Raw genomic sequence first — 23,664 nt, forward strand, 5'->3', positions numbered from 1 at the left:
GAGTGTTCTTGTTATACAATACCAATTTTACAATGACATGTATTCTACTGATGGTGAAGTGATTTCAAAGCATCTGGATGGAATAAAACACACTCAACACTAAAGTTATGTTGAACAACTTTTATAACTTGCAAGCCCTAGAGTCATCATGATCATGTACAATGCATCTCTACTGATGTACAAAATTTATTGTATTTGTCATGCGTTTTATATGTCATGAAAAGAATATTTTTGTAGTGATTAGTTCAATACTGAGTCATCAAAACATAGCCATAATTGAAAATAACAAAGCAGTGAATATTACAATATAGGCACTATTTTATAGAGATATAATCCATTGTATACTTCAAATCTTTACCTTCTTTCTATTTTTTTTATATTATAGCTTTACCGAACATTTATGTTTACTTATTTTAAGCTAGACAACGCCATGGATTGATGTTTACATAAACAGCATTTCATTTAATCTTCATAACAATCTTATAGAATAGAAATGATATTTTACGTGGACTATTACAAAGTCAAAAATCTTAACCTTTAGAATAAAAATAGAAAAAGCCACCAACAGTTCAAGCCTTACATTGTCCTTATTGGTGACAATTTCATAGAAATGAGCATGTTTTTCCAAGAGTTGCCTCCAATTACCCAGAGATAACTGTAGTCACGCTCTTTAGGTGTTGACATCCATCCTTGAACCAAGTACTATGTCAGGAGGATGGCACATTTTCCCTGGCCAAACCTAGGTCTTTTGCCCATGTTTGAAACTGGAGCATAGAGGGGTTTGCCAGTCTATCAAAATCACATGCACTAAGAATAGGGAAGGGGTTTTCCCCACAGAGATTCTGGGCAGCAGCCCAGAATAAAAATATGTTTGTATTATGTTCTGCTCCTTGGTTGCTAACATCCACTCACACTAGTCTCCCGAAATAAACATGCAAAACCGCCTGGCCTTACATGATGCCACAATCCCATATACAACCAAAAAAGTCTCCATCCCATCAAGAAATAATTCAAAGTTTTGTTCAGTTGCTACATCCTAGTATCCAATAAACCATGAAAAATAATGAAACTCCCTCAACACAATCAATATACCATGAGAGAGGGTAAACAGGATGACTTTGAAAACACCCATCTGAAAAAGGGGACAAAGGGCAACAATAATTATGAATCTGTCTTAATCTGCTTGGGTGGCTATACTAAAATCTCCTGAACTGGGTGGCTTATAAACAAAAGAAACTGAGAAAGTTATTTCTCACAGTCCTGAGTAGAAGATCATGGTGCCAGAAGATATGGTGTCTGGTGAGGGCCCATTTTCTGATAAATAGTATGTTTTTGTGGTGTTTTCACATGGTGGAAGGGGCGAGGGTCCTCTTTTGTAAGGACACTAATCCTATGTATGAGAGCTCTACTCTCATGACCTAAGCACCTCTCAAAATTCCTGCCTTGCAATACTATCACATTGGCACAAACATTCAGACTATAGCAAGGCTCAAAGCACAGCAGTATCCAGGGCTGAGAAGAGCATTGACTCTCTGAACTGACAATGAGAAAGTTGCTCAGTCAATTAACTGAGTTTCTCAAAATTCTGTTATCTAGTAAATCTTCCTTGACCTTTATTCTTCTTGACCAAATATGAGTTGTGCATTGGAGAAAGATTTTCTTTCTGAGGGTTTGAGTCCTTCAGCAGACCAGATTCTGTTGGGATAAGTCATGAATTTTGCTTCAAATGCAGAATAACAACATACTTTGATTGTCAGCCTTGGGATTTCTCTAGCAATATACAGTTGGCCCTGCCTTTCTGCAGGTTCTGCATCTTTGCATTCAATCAACCCCAGATCAAAAATGTTCAAAAAAAGTGAATGTTTCCATGTGTACTGAACATGTATACACATTTTTTCTTTGACATTATTCCCTAAATAATACATTTAACAATTGTTTCCATAGTATTAGGTATTACAATTAATCTAGAAATGACTTAAAGTATACAAGAAGATGTGCATAGGTTATATGTAAATACTACATTTTCTATAAAGGAATTAAGCATCCAAAGATTTTGGTATCTGCTGGAATGCCTGTAATCAACTGCCCACAGAGAGCGAGGGAAAACTGTAATTCCTTTAACTTTTTAACTCTTTAACTGCTTGTTTCCAAATTCCTTATGTGTGTTACATATTTAAGCTTATTGATGACAGTTTTTCATTCGCTTATATTATTCTTTGCAACTAAGGGTAACAGGGATATAAAAATTATGAGTTAAAATCACCAAGTCTCAAATCCCAGCATGTAAAAAGTAATTACAGAATAAAGGTTGAAAGAGATAATATAAGAAAAGTGCCTATGTGCTGTTGTTATTATTTATTTTAAGTCTTTAATTATAAGTCACTTAAACAAGCAAACAAACCCTATGTGGCAATTAGTTGTAGAGTTTTCAAACCCTACCTGCATCAAGTTATGTTTCTCATCTATCAATAAGACATAAGAGACCTGTAGGGATAAGAATCGCAGAGAAAAATCAGGGAAGGTGTAAATAGTCTTTGCTGAGTTACCTAACCTCTTTATCAGTAATCTGAGGATAATAAATATTGTCGTGGATTGTGGTGATCATTAGGACTTTTCCAAATACATTATCGCTTTTTTTCCTCTTAACACACAGTAAGATTGTAATTCCCTGACTCCTTTAAAGTTACGTGTGGCCATGTGGTTTGGCCAATGACATGTGTCAATACTGGATGGACAACTGAGGGGCAGTGGACAATTCTCTGTTCTCTGTCTCTGTTGTGATTGTTGCAGCTCATGTGAACATGAGGACCTCCATCAGTCTAGGTCTCTGAATATGTGCAGAGTCTTCCCCACTACCCCATTTTGGGTATGTAATCCAAATAAGAAATATCTTCTATTGGATTAAGCCACTGGGTTTCAGAGGTTGTTTTTATAAGTATCAAATCAGATAACATAAAGGTGGCATAATTCATGACACATTAACAGAAGCACATAAATATGTCGACTTTATTCTAGACAGAACTCTTTAGGCTTGTTCAAATAGTTTTCCCATCAGTAACATTGAGATAATAATAACCATATAACCTAATTTAAAGGTGTACTGTGACATTCTATTAAAGGTCTAAATAAATATATTTATATGAATTATAAAATGAAAAATATTACTTTTTCTGAACCCCACTTTGTATTAGCAGTTGATTATTTCCATAAATTCAATTGTCTTAATTTCTATATTTTTTCTTCTCCAGTCTAGATCTTTCAAGGCCAGACAGTATCACTGATAAATTATTTTCTTCAGCATGTTTTAGAAACAAGAGTATTTTCTTTCGTCGCGTCCTTTTTCGTTATTAGAAATTACTTATTACTTTTTTTTTTTTTCCGAGATGAAGTCTCACTCTGTCTCCCAGGCTGGAGTGCAGTGGTGCGATCTCGACTCACTGCGACCTCCGGCTCCTGGGTTGAAACGATTCTCCTGCCTCAGCCTACAGACTAGTTGGGACTACAGGTGTGTGCCACCACACCGGGCTAAGTTTTTTTTTTGTATTTTTAGTAGAGATGGGGTTTCACTGTGTTAGCCAGGATGGTCTCGATCTCCTGACCTTGTGATCTGCCAGCCTTGGCCTCTCAAAGTGCTGGGATTACAGGAGTGAGCCACCGCACCCGGCCAGAAATTACTTATTACTTTTAAAGAAATAAATTACTAAACTTAAACTGATATCTTCTCAGCAACTTCCAGGGACTTGGAGCTACCTTACGGTACCTTTTCATTATTGAAATCAACTTTTTTTTTTTTTTTTTTTTTGGTCTTTTGAGATGGAGTCTCACACTGTCATCCAGGCTGGAGTACAGTGGCATGATCTCGGCTCACTGCAACCTCCGCCTTCCGGGTTTAAGCAATTCTCCTGCCTCAGCCTCCCAAGTAGCTGGGATTATAGGCGCCTGTCACCATGCCTGGCAAATTTTTTGTATTTTCAGTACAGATGGGGTTTCACTATGTTGGCCAGGCTGATCTCAAACTCCTGACCTCGTGATCCACCCTCCTCAGCCTCCCAGCCGGGATTACAGACCTGAGCCACTGTGTCCAGCCTGAAATCAACATCTAAATACAAGCCTATTGAAAACAACAGAGAGAAAAGTATGTAAAACAGCTAAGAACAATAATTCATCCAGAGAGAGGAGATTAGTTAAAATGAGAATGAATGAACAGAAATCAAAGTGTAATATTCAAATAAAATTGAATCCTTGGAAGGATAATTTACACTTCTTTTCTGTTTAAAGATAGGCTCTATTTGTGAATTGGTTAGCTTATAATTCTAAACCTTATTATTTCTTTCCCTGGCCTTTGTTTTTCCTCATTGTTTCAGTGTATATCCTGGACTTGTAAACATTCTACAATGAGCTGTTAAAACTCCATTTTTTGGCATGTAAATACAATGTGTGAAATATTTCAGAGTTTTCTTCTATACACGAAACCATTGCCTTGAGATAGTGGTGTGAAGGAGAAGGAAACATGGGAAAAAATAGAACAATCACCTATAAGTTGGCCAGAGACTATGGTTCCCAAGGAGCCCTGCCTGACTATATAGTCAGATAGGAGACGCTACTAAGGTTTTCCCAACAGTAGAATGTAATTTGTCAAATGTTTGCATGTTCTGCTCCTCTTATATAAGAATTTTCATACCTTAGTCAATGAAATGTCAGTTGTATGTACTGATTGCCTCTCCTAAGCTTTTATTTCACCTTAGTTGTTCTGGCTTTTCTCGCTGAAATTCCCTGTTTACAGGGACACAAAGAGCTGTTTTAAATCAGAAGCCAACATTTGGGTGCCAGACAGCATGCTGGTGCCACATAGCATTCATTCCATAGTGAAACTGCAAACCAATACCTTTCTGTGCTAAATGGCACCATATCTCCTGTCCTGCTTCATTAGAATAGATTTCCTTCATGATGCCAGCTGCTTTTCTGGCACCAGACATGAAGACTCAGACTAAATTATCCCCACTAAAACCATTGCTGGTGTCATAGTGCCAGACGCACCACTCTGACCTCTAAGTTAGAAGGCATATCCCCTCCAGGCCTGTTTTAGATTTTCTTGTTTTCCCTGCATTTTGTACTTTTGCATCATTCTTGTGGGCACTGTGTTAGATGAACGAGTTGATTGCTGTTACTCACGAATGGATTTCACAGTTCTTCATGCAGAGGCTTGCTGCCTTTTTTTTTTTTTTTTTTCCACGACATTTCCCATAATGAGAATGATATAGTTCAAAGAATCACAAAGAAATAGGAATTAATAGTTTATACTCAAGGTGAGACAAAAGTCGTTGTGTTGTAGGCAATCCGCTTACAAATATCTATCTCTATGAATGATTTTCAACCAGTCTTCAGTGTCAATTATTGGTATGCTGAAGTTACTTGTATTCTTTTGAACATATTTTATAACCCTTTTGTCACAAATGGAAGGATTTCATGATGTTTACTTTTTTAACTTTAAACACCTAATCACCTTCATTGTCTTATAACGTTAAGACAAAGACAGAGAGCAAGTATTACCATTCTTCACCAAAGTTAAACGACAGGAAAGGGCATTTGGGCACAGGTTCAATGTATGCAAAGCAGTCTACACTCATCCGAATATAAAATAGTAGAAAAAGACCACATTAATATCTGGAGACTAGTTTACATTTTACTGTTTTTTTTTTCCTTTAAGAAACAGAGAATGAAAATCAAACTGGCTTAAGCAAAAAGAGATGGGCTTATATATGTGGATGATGCAGAGGTAGATCGGGCCTTAGATATTGGGTTGACTCAACAGCTCAAGGGTGTCATTTAAGATACTTATTTTCCCTTTAGTACATTGATTTGCATAGCATCACCTTCATTCTAAGACTGCCTAAATGACTCCATAGTTTCAAAATCCATACCCACATACCATCTCTTTCAGAAAGATAGAAGTAGCTGGTTGTAGCCAGCTGTCTCAGAGGAGTGGAGAACTCTCTCCATTCACTCAGCGACATCCAGCTAAGTTTCTTTGTCCAAGAATGCCAATTCCTAAGTCAATTCCATTGGTAGAAGAACATCCTGGGAAGCAAGCCTCAGAGGTAAATTCTGTGAAACAATCATTGCGGTAGGAAGAAGGAAATTATCCTGATGAGGTCACTCAGGCTACAATTGTCGGTGGCATGGGCTCAGGGTCTCCTCTTTCCTACCCCCACTTCGTTCTTACTTTGCAAGGGGGATTGATGGGAAGGAAATGCGAGAAAAATCCCAGGATCTATACTCTCAACAACTACTAAAACATATTTTACTCCTTAGAGGGTCTGTCCAAGGCTTGTCTTTGGTGAAGTTGCCTGGCTTTAAGATTATGCAAACCTCACCTTTATCAATGAGCTCTCTCAGAACTGAGGAACCGAAAGGCTTCTGTTCAGTGTTCAGAGAACACTTGAAATAGAATCACAAATTAACCTATAATATTTTATTACCTTCAAAGTACAAAATCTCCTGAAAAGTTTACAAGCTCAAAAATTCCCTGTTGAAGAAACTATCTTGAGGAACTGATTTGATAAAAATCCAGATATAAAATAAAAATTAGTATCATCTTTAGAATAAGAGAGTAAACTATATTCCTGTTTTTTTTTAAAAAGTTGTTACCCAGGGAACATATATATAGGAACACACACACACACATATTCACATCTACATATATATATGCATACATATATATATATACACACACACAAACACACTTTAATCATCACATAACTTTTTTCTCCCTTTATACAGAAGCAGGAGGGAAATCCTAAAGTCTTCTTTAACTAATGTGATTCTCAACAAATTCTTGTTTCAGTTTAAAAGTATTCATCAGAGATTATACACTGAGTTTGGCCCACAGATATGTCCTGTTTGATGCCTATCTAGGCAGAGCTTCCTCTCTCCAGTTTGACCAAAAGCCACAAATCCCCTTCCTCATCCAAAATTTACTCTTAATCCAACCTTTAAAAATATTAGAGAACACTTATTAGAGATGCAGTCTAGTCATGGTCATAGCCTGTCTTAACCAGGATACAAAGGTAAGCAAATAGTCAGGCAACTCCTTGGTAAGCAAGAAAAAATAAACAGGATGGACTCTTCAGGCCAAAATGAGGACATTCAAAACTAGCCTTGCCTCACAACCAGAGATTTTCCTGTCACTCTTGGTTTTTCTAGGTTCTCTTGTAATAACATACTTTTTTTATAGAAAGGGTCAAACAAAATTGAGTATATGATAGCCTTAGCCATGCTATGGTAACCACCCAACACCCTAGTCATGGAAATGTATTATTAGATGTTTCTAGACTCTTCAGCCATGGATTATTACTTTAGTTCAGCTATTTCTATAGATGGCTGATCTCAGTGGTTTCATGACAATTGTTCTAATTTCATTCTCAGAAGGAAACCTTAATTCCAAGAGCCAAGGATTCCTAGCTGTTACCACCTAGGTACTAACTACAATTTTCACTGTGGGTGTTAAAGTCAAGATTTAAAAATATTGGTTCAGTATCACAACATGATATTAAATTGATATTGAGTTCCTCTCACTCTTTTAAACATTTCCCTACAGAGAGAGCAAACTCTCTCTGTAGGGTTATGTCTTTTCTTTACATAAGGTATGATAACACGTTTTTAAAGAATGGAATTTTCATACGTCATATTTTCTCTGGCAGTCTTGACATTAAAACAATCACTTTTGGTCACATGCAGTAATTGGGCATGGCAGGTCATGCCTCACTTGCTATGCTAAGTAAAGGGATTTGATAACTTTCAAAACCTCATACACCTTTGCAAGTTAAGTGGTAGTGTAAAAGATTTGTAGTCCAAAGGAGTTTGAGCTACATTTCTTCAGGACCTTTTCTTGTTCAGCATTTTATTCTCAGAACCTAACACAATGCCTGGCTCACATGGGAGGTTTGGTAAATATTTTAAAATAAGTTAATTAATGATAAAAGTTGGAAAAAAGCTCAGAACAAACACATTCTCTTGCTAAGATACTTAAAATACAAGGAGATTTTTTCCCAGAGAGTCATATTCAAGATGAAAATATAGATACCAACAAAACAATAAAAAAAAAAACTGATTTCTTTATTCAAACAACCATACTTCCAAATTACTATTTAATAACCAATAATACTCTTCAAAATTCACAGGTAGAGCACTTGTTTTCTATGATTTCTCTGAAAACAATGTCACAAATGTTTGGTTAAAGAATCTAAAATATTACAAAAAAAAATTGTGAACTTAACTAATGAGAAAATATACTCTCTTTTAGAGAAGAGGATTAGGGATAAAAATAAAACATATTTCCAAAAGTAGATATGGATGCTCAAGTATCACAGGATTATTTGTGCAGTAAAAGACTTTTAATTTATTTAATCATGGTACACATGCTAGGATAGTACATTTTATTTTATATATTACAAATATGTTTTTAATACACAAAGAAAATTAAGAATACTATTTTTGCTGTTACATATCAGATTCTTTAGGAGTCTGGACTACAGACATTTCAATTGAAAGTGTTTATTAAAGTGCAAGTGTAGTAAATCTTCTGGGGTGGAGAAACTTAGTTGAATACTTGTTATACTATTGCAACATGGAAAACAGATGGCAGGCCATCACCAATACCACCTGTAACTTTCTTTGATTTAAGCAATTTAGAATGCAACTTTCTTTTACTTATAATTCAAGCTTGAATCAAGGCATCTACTACCCCAAGCATCAATGCTCTTCAATATCTAATTTCACAGTTTTCTTAACACGTATCTCATGTTATTTATTATAGTCAGAGGCATCCCAACACCTTTGTCTATCTTTGCTACCTTTTAAATGGTTTATCTGGCAAACCATCAATCACAAATCATGAAACATATTTTAGCTCAAGTAAGATCAGTTAAGAAAGAAAAACAAGGCTTGTGTGGCCTAATTGGAAACATTACTCACATCAATAAGTGATAAATGCTTGTTCTGGGAAAGAATATTTATCCCCCAGATCTGTCTGTAATGTATAACATGGACAAGATTAAAATCTCCAATCACCTTCTAACTTCAGGCCATAAAGATATTGATAAAAGCAACTGAAAGCTTTTGTGAAAATAAAAGTTGTCAAAAAAAAAACTCAATTTCAGGTTCAAACGATTGCTTGTATTACCAAAAATGTAAATATACGTATTCTATTTATAGTTTATTATCTGGTTAAAATTACAGCTTATGAACAACTTGAAATAAAATGTCCAATAAATTTCTGTAAATGTTTTAGTATATTTCAAAAGTCTTAATGAATTAGCTTACTTGGCTTTATCCTGAATAACATGTGATAGAAGTTTTCAATAATTTCTTATCTGATATTTATACTATTAAACAACTTTTATTAATTACATGATAACATTTCTAATTCAAAATTTATTGATAATACATATACTACTTCCTATGTCTTGGAGGAGACATTAAACATATCCAAGTAAATGTATTTCCAAAATAGAAAAAGACATAATATTTCTTTTATAAAATTTTAATTTAAAGAACACAGATGCACTCACTCACTCCATGAGGTCAATTGTACTACCACAACCACATTAACCAAGTGATGTTCACTTACTTTACAGGTAATTTATTAAACTGCAGCACTGTCTCAGGAATGGTTCACACAAATAATTTAACTTAGGTAAACACCATTTTCCAGTAATGATAGGACAAAACAAACTTTAGGAGCATTTATGAACAGTAATGTCTCACTCTTAGTACACATTTGCCAACCGATCTCTGTTGTTTGCAAATGAATTAACTATGGCTTGAAAAATCATTAGAGCCATCTGCTTTGATGGTAAGAAAGAACTGCTATGATCACTTTTTTATAAGAGCAGAGACTAGGGACTATTTTAACATATTTTTAGCATCATTTACCCTAAATTTGACATGCTATCTAAAAAATTAACAGTATTGTTGATTCTTGTTGAGGCTCCTTGCAAATCTGTTTACTGAGAAACTGCTTTTCACACGTAGCCCTCTGTTCAGTTTTTTAGTGATATTGAACATGGAAAGTGTCCCTTTTTCCTACATCCAAATTACTCATTAGTTACCAAAATACTTGATTTTCCAATATTTTAATCCTTTAAGAACTGATGAAAGAAATAAAAATTCAGTTAACAAATTTCATTGTTTTGAAAGAGTCAGTGGAGTGACAATGAACTTTTGTTTATTTCCTTATTCAAATAATTTAGATGTGTGTTATTTTTAGTGCTACCAACATCTGAATAGCACCCTTTTTCATTTGCTAGAAAAGTATCTATCTTTATTTTCTTATGAATATTTGATTCAGGAACATGTTTGTAATGTGATGATTAGTAACTCCTTGCATTGGGCAGGTCTTAAAAAAGCAAGTGTATACAAATACACACACACACCTACACACCCAGTGTAAACCCATTATTGCATGTCTATTTCTCAAGGATGCATACATTTTTCAAAAGAAAGGAAAGAGGAGAAAAGAAAGGAGGAAGGGACAAGGGAAGAAAATAGAGCTCACTGATGTTTATTTTCTATGGAAATTTGCCAATAACCTTGGAGTTTAAATACTATTGAATTCATAATGTTAAGATCTATTATTTACCCTTTGTTAAAAATCTATTTTTTCTTCTATCTTTTAGGATGGTGCTGTTAGAGAGATGACTGCAAAGGAGGACCTGTCCATTTACAAGTGCACTTGGATTCAGTTGACATCCAATAACTACATATATGTTGAGCAAACAGATAGATGGATGGATGGATGACTGGATAGAAGATACATTAAACTTTATTCTGTCTAAACCTTAATTAAAAGGTACAGGAAAAATCTCGTTATGTGGTAAAAAGCAGTCCTCTTCAAATCATAAGTATCTTCTTATCTGGCTGTGCAGAATAGAAGGAGACAAATACATAGTTATAATCCATCAGATTAGTTGACTCAAACCTCTGAATCTATGGGATGAAAAACATGCTAAGAATGTCTTCACCATAACTGCATACAGAATTGTATGTATCAATAGTATCCAAAAAGAGATAAGCAGGTACATTTCATAAAATTTATCATAATCTTAAATGTAAATAGCAAAACAGCAAATATACTCCCTTAAGACAGTGTATATAAAAGAATTTGTTCTTAAAAACTTACATTTGTGTATTCAAAAAGAAATTTCACAATCTAATAACTGGGTTTCTTTCTTTCTTTCTTTCTGTTTTTGTTTTTGTTTGTTTGTTTGTTTTTTACGTTATGGAGAAAAACAGCATTACATACGTGTAGAAGTTTAAGTCAGTGAGGCCAAGAGCTGGCCACAGCACAGGCTGGTAGTAAATGCCTGACCTTCCTCTAGTTGGGCAAGCAATCTGAAAAACAGCAAGAGAGAGAGCCCAAGATGGAAATGACTGTCTTTTATAATCTAACCCTAGAAGTAGCACCCCAGCATGTCTGTGATGTTCAATAGAAAGAAGTCATTAGGTTCTTCCCGCACTCAAAGGAAGGGAACTAAACAAGGCAATAAATATCATGAGATGAAGATCACTGAGGACCATCCTAAAGGCTGCTTACCCTAGCTCCTTAAACCATAGTCAAACTTTTCTCCATTAATTCATTCCAAGGCATCCCTCTTCTCTGAATTTTAACAATTTTTCAGTTTAAACGTGAAATCAATTAACCTACCTATAAATAATCCATTCTTTCCTCCTTCCCATGAATCTTACAGAAATGTCTCTTCTTCTCCCTACCATCTACCTTATAGGGTTATTGAAATATTAACTGTGCAAGTGAGTATTTAACATTTGCTAGAAAACCTGTAATGTGTTGTAGCCCTCACTGTACCAACATTATCTGTTGTTCAGTGTTTATCTCCATACCTGAACTCTGAAACCTGTTTCCACAAGTTCTTGCATCATTAAACACTTTCCTGTCTACTTCAACATCAGTTACAGATAATTTTAAGTCTCAACCATTTAATTTATCCATTTATTCACTTTAGTTTCAAATATTTCTTCTCATATTCTTCATCTTTTGCAACTATGGTCCTATATTAATAAATGAATTTCTTAAATAATAAACTGCCAGGTTCACTTTCTCACTTCTCAATAACCTCCCTGAACTCTAGTTCCACATCCCTACTGTGCTTCTCTGTAAATATTGGCAGGGATCTTCTGACTAAACCAATGGTTCTCCAAATGTGGTCCTTGCAGCATCAGAACCACCTGGGAATTTGTTAGAAATGCACATTCTGGGTCCCTATCATAGGCCTACTGAAAATCTAGGACTGAGGCTCAATCATCTGTTTTAACTAGCCCTGTTAGCTCATTCTGATGCCGGCTAAAATTGGAGAACTATTGCCTTCAACTACCATAAAAGAACTACTGTCCTAAACTAATGAAACACCTCCGGTCTTTATTTAACTTTGTGCAGCGTTTAAAACTGATTCCTTGAAAATTTCCTCACATAGTCTCCCAAACATCCTCTTTTCTTTCCACCTCTCTGATAATTCATTCTTAGTATTCTTTTCAAACTTTTCTTGTCCTACCTGTTCTGAGAATGATAGACCCATTCTCCATTTTCTTCTTTTATCTCTATATATGTTTATCCTGGAAATTTTACCTGTTCCATTAATTTATATCTGAAGCTACTAATGCCCACCAAATTCATATCCCCTGCCCAGTCCACTTCTCTGGGTAATCATATTTCCAACATCCAAATCAAGATCACCAAATGGGTATCTTCTGTAAGTACAAAATCAACATGTCCAACCCAGAAATCATACTCCCCACAACAGCGCCCAAATATATTCCTCCTATTTCTTACCATGATAAAATGGAAGGTCATTTTTAAAGTCATCACATTCAGAAAACTGCCATTCACATCACAGTCTACGCTCTTCCCGTATCTTCATATAATCAATCAGGAATTGCTCCAGATTTTGTCTCCTACTTTATTGTTATTTCTGGAATGGTAGTTTTTCTCATTTTATCCTTAAAAGTAGTTATTAATCTTATGGTCATCTTTAGAGTAGGAAACTGAGACTAAATGGGGTCCAGCAACTTCCCCAAAATATACACAGCAACTAAGCATCTCAGCGAAGCTCTAAATCTAACTAAATGGTTCTTTACTATATTGCTTTAGGACACTTTTATACTCTTAAAAAGTCATTAAGGACCTATACATGCTTTGGCTTATTTGGGTCATACTTGAGAATACCTGGAAATTCTAAAATTACATGTGGTGACTTAAATTTTATCATTAAACAAAACAGTAGCCCCATATTTTGCTAATAAGATTTTTAATGAAATATAACTAAATTTTCTAAAACAGAAATATTTAATGAGTACAGTGCTATTGTTTTAAATGTTTGTGAATCTCTTTAATGTCTGGCTTAATACAATCATATTCTCATATCTGCTTCTGCATTTAATCTGATATAATATGTTGTACTGGTTGAAATGAATAAAGAAAACCTAGCCTCATACTGTTATATAATTACAAATGGAAGAGTATCTTAATAACCTTTTCAGATAATTGTCAATATTCTTCTCTGATAGCACAGCAAAACTCAACATGCAGTAGCTTCTTAAAAAAATTTGTTACAATGCTGCATCTGAAATCATATCGAACTTTTGGGAATGTGTTACACTAACATTTATTTGTTTATTATGCTTTATAAATATATTTATTATCCACTCAAGCCTTTGTAACATCATTTATTGACCAGTTGGATCATACTAATTTGTTGAACTAAACAGATCTTTCAAATACTGACACAGTTCAGTATACATTTTAGAAATCACATTTACCAATATCACTTCCAATCTTATCAGAAAAGACTTTAAGTACCAAAAAGTGGTGGATACAAGTATTACAAAATATTATTATCTCTTGAACATTTATATTTTATTATTGACAAATACCTGCCAATTATTTTCCCTGAAGTTACAAACTCACTTCCTCAATTTTCAAGAAAATCTGTCTACTACCCAAGTGTAAATAGTCATAATTTTTGTCTGTTAGCTCTTATTTCAAGTAAAACCAGTTTCCTAAAATAATAATAATAATGTGCATAATAATAATGCAACTGAAACAATCTTACTAGTGCATTTACTTGGAATAACTATCCTATCTTGATATTTAGTAGATGTTCTTTATGAGTACTTCTTGTTTCTTCACAAACACTATTAAATAGGCATGAACTCAAAGATTGAGATTTCATAAAAAATTTGTATGTCTTTTCCCCCTCTCTGTGAATGAATGGTGGTAAAACACAATGACTGCCAGTAAGTTTGGTGCTATTGCCTTTATTTGTGTTAAGGCACCAGGAATGTTATCCACTATTGCTTTTGCAACATGAATGCAAATTTTAACACAGAGGAAATAAGCAGATACCTTTCTAGTACTGAAATAGGTAACTTTCTGGTAGTATTAATCAAACATTTTCAACTTTGCAAACTTCCTAGAAGGATCTTCAGGACCACTTGGTCACCTTAAGGACTCCATTATCTCTCTGTCTGTCTCTCTCTTTTTTTTTTTTTTTTGGTAGACGGAGTCTCTCTCTGTCACCCAGGTTGGAGTGCAGAGGCACGAACTTGGCTCACTGCAACCTCTGCCTCCCAGGTTCAAGCAATTCTCCTGCCTCAGCCTCCCAAGTGTCTGGGATTACAGGCATGAGGCACCGCGCCAGGTCAGGACTCCTGTTTTTTTTTTTTTTTTTTTTTTTTTTTTTGAGATGGAGTCTCGCTCTGCCGCCCAGGCTGGAGTGCAGTGGCGCGATCTCGGCTCACTGCAAGCTCCGCCTCCCAAGTTCACGCCATTCTCCTGCCTCAGCCTCCCTAGTAGCTGGGACTACAGATGCCGCCACCACGCCCGGCTAATTTTTTGTATTTTTAGTAGAGACGGGGTTTCACCGTGTCAGCCAGGATGTTCTCCATCTCCTGACCTCGTGATCCGCCCGCCTCGGCCTCCCAAAGTGCTGGGATTACAGGCGTGAGCCACCGTGCCCGGCCAGGACTCCATTCTTAAAGTTATTCCATGCTTTTTAAATAGCACTTTCCCTCTAGAACTTATGCTCCTAACTTTATAATTTACACTATATTATTCTACCACTATTTGGAAAGTTATTATCATGGTAACCCGATAATACAGTTATTATCAGGTTCATGGTCTCTGATGTTTAAACGCCGAGGTTTGAATATGACTGAGCTACCTGTTGGCTATGCAACTCTAAGCAATAAATCTTAACAGTATTTATTATTCCAGGTAAAGAAATTACAGGTAAGTTAATTAATTTGAATTTAAATCCAAGTTTGTCTGCTGATGCCTATATTTAAAATCTTAAGTTCTTTATGCGACATTGAGAACATACACTTCCCCCACCCTAAGTTACTTGTCTCTACTTTTGCTCTCTGCCTTCCTCTGATCTAACTCTACTCCCACATGGCCACTCCCTAGAAGCACCAGTAGTAAATTGCGTGTAGTGTTGACATTTACAAACTTATCAGACAATGCATTTTACATCTGCTTGACCTATGCATACCCTTTTGGTGGTCTCTCTGTCTCCAATACTAATCTCAGTACTAGAGCCCTTCTTATTTTTGTGAGAGCATTAGTGCATTTTATTCCACTTAAATGTCTATATAACTGGTTTCTCTTTCTCAGGTGCAGTCATGTTTTACAGTGGAATGAGTGAGATAATAATTTTTATAACTTTCAAAGATTTCAACACACAGTGTAGGTTTAATTTAAAAGATATTAAAGAAGGAGATTTATAGTAAAGTGCTCCCATAAATATGTTGACTTTCAAAGGAAATTATGAGAAATTTTCTTACAAAGGGCTGGAAATTTTCACTTATTTAGATATCAATAAGTAGTCTTAAGTGAAATCTGGCTACATTAATGTATTTAAAGCTGGCAAAGATTAAACTAAATTGCCATATATAAAGAAAATGTGTGCAGCTATAGAAGGGATAAGGAGATAGAAGGAGGTCTTAATTGAACGACTAAACCTGTCTAGAAATGATAACAATACTATGACTAATAACGGAAGTACGTCATGTCAAAAATATTTTCTTTGGATGAGGGAATGTACAGTCATGATTGTCTCATCACATTTTTCTTTTTCCTCAAATTTTCTACATTGAAAATGTCACAAATATTTGATTTGAAAGATAAGAAAAACAACACAGTTGCCCAGTTAATTGCAACTTTAGAAGCCTTTTGAAGTCATTGGTTTTAAGAAATACCATATAAATTATCTTAAGCACCAGAATAGAACATTGGTTTTAGATAATGAGGAAACTGTGTTATTATTGATGGGGTTCCAGACACGATACCCCAAACATGATACCTCAGCATTTGAGAAAACAGCAGAAGCAGAAAGGCCACTCTCACCTTCTCCCACACTTGTCCCCTGATGCAAGCCATGAAAGAATTATCTGGCTGAATGCAGTGGCCTGTAATCCCAGCACTTTGGGAGGCTGAGGTGGGCTGATCACCTGAGGTCAGGATTCAAGACCAGCCTGGCCAACATGGTGAAAAATCATCTCTACTAAAAATACAAAATTAGTCTGGTGTGGTGGTGCACACCTGTAATCCCAGCTACTCAGGAGGCTGAGGCAGGAGAATCATTTGAACCCGAGAGGTGGAGGTTGCAGTGAGCCAAGATAATGCCATTGCACTCCAGCCTGGGCAAAAAGAGTGAAACTTTATCTCAAAAAAGTAATTATTGTTATCTAACCTTCCTCTGAGTGGATCATAAGATCCTCATTCCAGAGATGCCCTCTTTATTCCCAGAGAAAAGTAATATCTTTATCTCTGAGGACACAGAGACATGAAGAAGAATCTGAAGCAAAAGATCTTGCGAAGTTCCCCTACTTTATTACCATTAGATCATACTTTGTTCATTTATACTTCTAAGCAACTATTCACGCTTCATCAAACCTCGCATAAAAATATATAGGTTTCCCTGTTTCCTTGGGTCTTCATTTACAAAGGCTCCCATGCCATGTAAAACTTATGTTAAATAAATTCACATGCTTTTTTCACATGAACCTAGCAATGGGTGAAAAAGAAATTACTTTTTTATCCCTTGCAGTTTCTGGCACCCAGTAAATGTCTTCTCCTTAATACCATCCTTATTCTGCAGTAGATAAAGGTGAAGGTTAGTAAAGAGATAACAAAGATCCAGAGAGGTTACCTGTTTAATTATAGGACTGAAAATAAAAACCATTTTATGAAAAACCAAAGGCAGGAAAGAATGTTCACTGACATTTAATATTGACTCTTGCCACGCTAAAATACACATGTATACACCACAAACACATGCACTTTCACGCACCTCTAATACTCATCAAGATACTCAACCAGGGCCCTGAGTTTCACTACCATATCTTGTCTCTATAATAATTGCACCTGATCTCTATAACATCTACTGCAGAGAGTTCTTGTATGCAAGATGATCTATGGAGTGTGGGTAGAAAAATTTAATATGTGTATTTACACCTGTATTTTTCTCATTAATAAAAAAGGATTAATAGTAGTATCTGTTCCATATGGTTGTTTCAAAGGGTATTTAAGTTACTTCACAAAAACATTTAAAATAGTTTGGAAGAAAGTTCCTTGATCAATAAATGGTAGCAATTATTGTTATTACTATTATTATTGCTGTTGTTCACTTTTTAATTAGACACAGGTTGAGTTTTGCCTGTATTTACAACTGTAACAGCAGTGATAACTACAGAAATACACATATCTTGGGTATGCACATTCAAAAATGTTTAGATGCGTTTCATAATTGACATGCAGAAAAAAAATAGCCAAATTAAATCTTACCTCAACCCACTGTGTGCTTAAATTTAGCCAAGGTGACATGCTCTTTCTATATCTTTGTGGAGTGTTTCCAGCCTGAATTCTCTTCTACCTTCTCTTTTCAGCTGAGTACTTCCTTCAATCCTCAATATAACCATCTGTGGATCTCCGTGATCCGGCAATCTCCCTCTCTTCCATTTCTTCCCTGTTCTCACAGGAATTATAAATATTTGTTTTATAGTACTTTCCCCATTGTCTTTTAATTGATTATAAATTTGTTTACAGTATTTGATCATAAAATACCTGAGGATAGAAACTGTGTCTTAGTGAACTTCATTTCTCTGGTGACTAACACAAAGCTAACAATTGTTTACAGGAGAAATATTGAATGATCTCCCTTTCTATCTTGACATAGAAATTGATTAATTTCTTTCCTTGTAGGATGGTACAGGAAAAACAAAATTGTATGTATACGATTTATAAACATAGATTTCTTTTTCTTGAGTTATTAAAATCTGGCCAGAGATTGATTCCATAATGGCATCTCCCAGGAGGTGACAACTTTAGTTTTCCTTCACTTCTATCTGACTTTAATGTTTGACCAAGATGTTCAAACTCTTAACCCAGAGAAGATACCTAAGGAAGCCACATGATGTAGGAAAAAGTGACATATTTTAGCTTCATATAAAACTCCACTTTTTATGTCAGCTGTGCACTTAGGAACAGAGATTTTGAGAAATATAAATAATTCTTTCTCTTCTTCTTTGACTTTATCAGTAAACTTAAAACTATAAAGTTTAACTCACAGCTTGCACTTTTATTTCTTTTGAGAACATAAAATCACAGACATCTTATTGGATTAATTTTCTTATACAGGGTAGATATCACTAGTGACAACCTCTATCAACCCTTCCTTCTAAAATGAGACTTGTGACTTGTGTTTTTAAATTTTTTTAACTGTTAGATAATTATTATCATTTCTTTAAAATATAGTAAGCTCCTTGATGACAGACTCAATCTCTCTCTTTTCCCAGAGTGCTTAATCAATATTTGTTTCTTGAATTCAATAGAACTGAGTGGTAAGATTTCCGTCCAATTTTGGTTATTTTCTAATGTGAGAGTCTGGATGATCTACTCCCTCATATACACAGTGCATGTGCCCTGGCGTGACTCGGCAGGCTCTGATCATCAGCCAATTTTCAGCAGCAAACCCATATTTGTTTTTATTCTCATAAATTATAAAAATAACAATCCTGCCATCACTTCATCAATTCTAAAGTGACTTTAGTCTCTTGCTTTCTAATTCCTTTCATTTCTCCTTTACATGCCTGCCAATAGCCTGGGCCTTTGCTGGCCTTACATATTTAATCAGAGTAACCAATGCTGAGGATTTTTACAGGGAATTAAGTTTGATTTGTTTTGAAACATTTATTTATTCCATATGGCACTTAAGTGACTGAATTATTTTTGGTGTTGGAATGAGGTTGCATAAACTAGATTCAAATTTAAAACAGACACACACACACACGCACACAGCTAAAGCCCAGGAGTAGTTCTGTAGGAAACATTCACTGTAAAAGGAAAATGGATGTACAACTGAGGGATCGGATTAGGAGATTTGGCAAAATCACAAAGATAATTTTGCTAACACTGAGGTCAGCAACATAAAGTTCCACAATTTAGGCCAATACTGGGTTGCACACTATAGTGACATTGTGAATTTCCTCCCTGGAAGCACCATGTAACTGCCATGCTGTTGTGTCCTGGATTTAGCTGACTTTGGCAGGACACGCCCTCTCTTATCTCTGGGGGATGATGGGAAAGGGCTAAGCGGCCTCATCCAGTAAACTGCTTTTGCTTTCACAGGTTCAGGATGGTCAGGGATACAGGCCTAAGCCCTACATTGTCCACAGTGATTAGTAGTTGGTTCAGAGGCAGGGATATGAATGACCTAATTTTGTCTAATCAGTAAAGCCTAATACTTTTATTCAGCAGTTGAATAAAGATAAAAAGCTCTATTATTCCAGATCTTGTGGTTAGAGATAGGCACCCTGACACCACTGCAGCCATTTTCTTACTATGACAAAACAAGCAAACTACAACAGCAAAAGAAAAGAAGAGAGGGAAGGAAGGAAGGGAGGGAGAAATGCCTGAAAAAATTAGAGAATACAGAGCACAAGCCTGATCTTCAAATACTGCCTAAAGTCCACTAACCAAATATTAGCTTTATTGTTTAAGCTGACGTGAGATATGTTTTTGTGGTGGTTGTGGTGGTGGTTTTTGTTTGGTTGTGGAATTTTCTTGCATTTCGACTAGAAACAAATCCTGATACATAAGCAGAGATGCAGAAAAATAAATCTATAATTATAAAATCCTTATGGTAGAACACAGTATGTTATTTCACACACTCTCTTATTGAAGTAAAATTACCCTTCAGCCCCTAACCACGCTCAGCAGGAGAGACTGTGCTGGGAAGACCACCGTTTCTAATGTATGTTACAAAGTTGATGCTAACAAGCATTTTAAACAAGTTAAGTGCATCACTGCTGTTTCCCCTTCTCATGGTTGGAGGTGTGAGTCATGCTTCCTGTTAAGCCCAGAGACAGTGCCTCTGTTTGAGGTTTTATTATTTGGTAACAAAATGGAAAGCACACTGCTGCTGTGTCAGTGAGCTGGAAGCAATCAACATTTACTAGGCTTACACACATGAGAAATGCAAATAGGTTTCATTTGCTGGGATATGGGTTGGTGGCTTGACTCAAACATTTCATACCCCCAGGAAAAAGGAAGTTAAACCACAGGATTAATCCTTGACTAAATCTTGAGGCATTTTGAACCACAAATTAGCAAATTAAAACCAAAATGTATTCTGCCATTCCAAAACCAAAGAGCTAAGCTCTTACTTCAGAGGCTGGCAAACCATGTTGGCGCATTTCACTTGACTCTTACCTACCTACTGGTTTACTTTTACTGGCTTACTGCCAGCCTCTCCAAGGCAGAACCACGAAACCATGTCTCTCAGCTGTGGAATCAGAGACTGGGTGTTAATTAGGCTTCAGAGGGCACCAGGAGCTTCCAGTGATACGTAATTGCTGAATTTCTGGGGATAATTACAGGGGGTCCTTGGGCTGTCTGGGGGAAAAAAAATGTCTGAAAACTCACAACGTACATGGTTACTGTAAGAATCATTACTTACAAAGTTAGAGATAGTTGTATTCCAACAGGCATGATAATGCAGAAGTGGTAAAGAAGAGGTAGCATCTATGCCATTCAAGATATAAAGTTCTCAGCCAATAGTAGTTGACAGCAATGATGCTTTTACTTTTTTTTTTTTTTTTTTTTTTCTTTTTTTTTTGTTGAGACAGAGTCTCGCTTTGTCGCCCAGACTGGAGTGCAGTGGCCGGATCTCAGCTCACTGCAAGCTCCACCTCCCGGGTTCATGCCATTCTCCTGCCTCAGCCTCCCGAGTAGCTGGGACTACAGACGCCCGCCACCTCGCCCGGCTAGGTTTTTGTATTTTTTAGTAGAGACGGGGTTTCACCGTGTTAGCCAGGATGGTCTCGATCTCCTGACCTTGTGATCCGCCCGTCTCGGCCTCCCAAAGTGCTGGGATTACAGGCTTGAGCCACCGCGCCCGGCAATGATGCTTTTACTTTAAGAAAGCAAGAGAAGTAACAGTTCCTTGAACTCATAAACGCCTGATTTTATTCCACAGAGATTTTACCAGGACAGTCAGAATCTTTTAAGGAAACTGCAGTTATTTGTGAGCATTATTAAGTTGAAATTATTAACATGAAAAAAAAATCCAGACAGCAGAGATTGCTTATAGTTTGTTTTAAAAAATGAATTATTTGGAAATATGGGATGGAGAAGTAGGTGATTAATATTGAGAACCTGTAACTTACAAGTTACTTCACAAAGTAACTTTAATTCTCACATTTAAAAAAATCAAAATTACTAAATCAGAATTTCAAAGATAAAGGATGTTATTCTATATTTCCACAGAGATTTTGTGGTATTCTAATGAATGTTTTGAGGTGTTGAAAGCAAGATGTATTCATACCTTTCATTAACTTATTCAGTAAATATTTAATGAGTGCTGATACAGTTGCAAAATATATAAAGCTATTGGGCTACAAAATTGAATAAAATAAAATCGAAGTTTCTATCTTCGTGAAGCTCATCACCTAACAGAAAAAGAAAGCATGGAACTGGGAGCCCCTTTTTAGTATGTGAGATGCAAATTGTGTGCCCCAGTTATCAGGTCTGGAATTTGATTTTATCCTGCTTAAAACTAATAAGTTTGCCTGTTTCTGCTTCATAGATACTGGCAGGAGACAGGAGACTCCTGGTTTCGAGACAAAGAACTTCATTAATCATGCATGGCACAGCAAGCAGCATGAGCATCAACATGTTTGAGTCGATTTCTCTTGCTGCCCGCTCCCAAGTCCATGGGGGTGGTGCAGAATGCCCGGATAGATGCACAGTGGATTTTGTTACAGGGTAAGAATACTAGCGCCTAGGAGATCTACAATTTTCATAGTAAGCAGTAAGCAAGGCTGCTGCTTGTCATGAAGACATTACCTAATCCCCTGAAGATGCTGTCTGTAAACACAACCTTGGGAAATGGTTCCCTTAAAGAGCAGTCAGTGCCTTGCATTCATGGCACACTGGCAAGACATGCAGGAGGAGTCCAAGAGGTCTATGAAGGACATTCCCACAACATCAGTCAGGATCCAGAGTGCGATGCTAGAAATATGTTTTGACTGAAGCAAGACGTCCAGTATTTCTCCTTTCAATATTTTTTCCATCTGCTTTCAATCCATCCAGGTATCTTCAGGTTCTTATATGGAGATTCCCTTCTCGGGCAAGGGAAAAATCCATTTTGCAATGGACATATTTCAGGGTGCTAGCTGTGAAATGGGGTGCTGATTGCTGAGTAGAAAATACAGAAGACACAGTGTGAGAGGTGACAACATGCTAGCAGCCCTTGCTCTCCGGGCCTCCTCGGTCTTGGCGTCCACTCTGGCCATGCTTGCAGAGCCCTTCAGCCCACCACTGCACTGAGGGAGCCCCCCTCTGGGCTGGCCGAGGCCGGAGCCGGCTGCCTCTGCTTGCAGGGAGGTATGAAGGGAGAGGCATGGGCGAGAACCAGGGCTGCGCATCGTGCTTGTGGGACAGCGCGAGTTCCGGGTGTGCATGGGCTCGGCGGGCTGCACTCAGAGTGGGGGCCCAGCACCCCTGGCCCCGGGCAGTGAGGGGCTTAGCATGGGGGCCAGCAGCTGCGGAGGTTGTGCTAGGTCCCCCAGCAGTGAGGGCCCGCCACCTGCAGTGCTAGAATTCTCGCGGACCTCAGCTGCCTCCCCACGGGGCAGGGCTCGGGATCTGCACCCTGCCACGCCCAAGCCTCCCCCATGCTGTGGGCTCCTGCTCAGCAGAGCCTCCCCAAGGAGCACCATCTCCTGCCCCACAGCACCTGGTCCCATCCACTGCCCAAGGGCTGAGGAGTGCGGGCAAATGGTGCTGGACTGGTGGGCAACTCTGCCTGCTGCCAGTGCGGGATCCAGCAGGTGAAGCCAGCTGTGCTCCTGAGGCTAGTGGGGACTTGAATCTTTGTGTCTAGCTAAGGGATTGTAAATACACCAATCAGCACTCTGTGTCTAGCTCAAGGTTTGTAAACACACCAATCAGCACCCTGTGTCTAGCTCAGGGTTTGTAAATACACCAATCAGTACTTTGTATCTAGCTAATCTAGTGGGGACTTGGAGAACTTTCCTGTCTAACTAAAGTTAGACTCTGTGTCTAGCTAAAGGATTGTAAAGGCACCAATC

This window comes from Papio anubis, chromosome 4 (assembly GCF_008728515.1).
Source record: "Papio anubis isolate 15944 chromosome 4, Panubis1.0, whole genome shotgun sequence".
Lineage (NCBI taxonomy): Eukaryota > Metazoa > Chordata > Mammalia > Primates > Cercopithecidae > Papio > Papio anubis.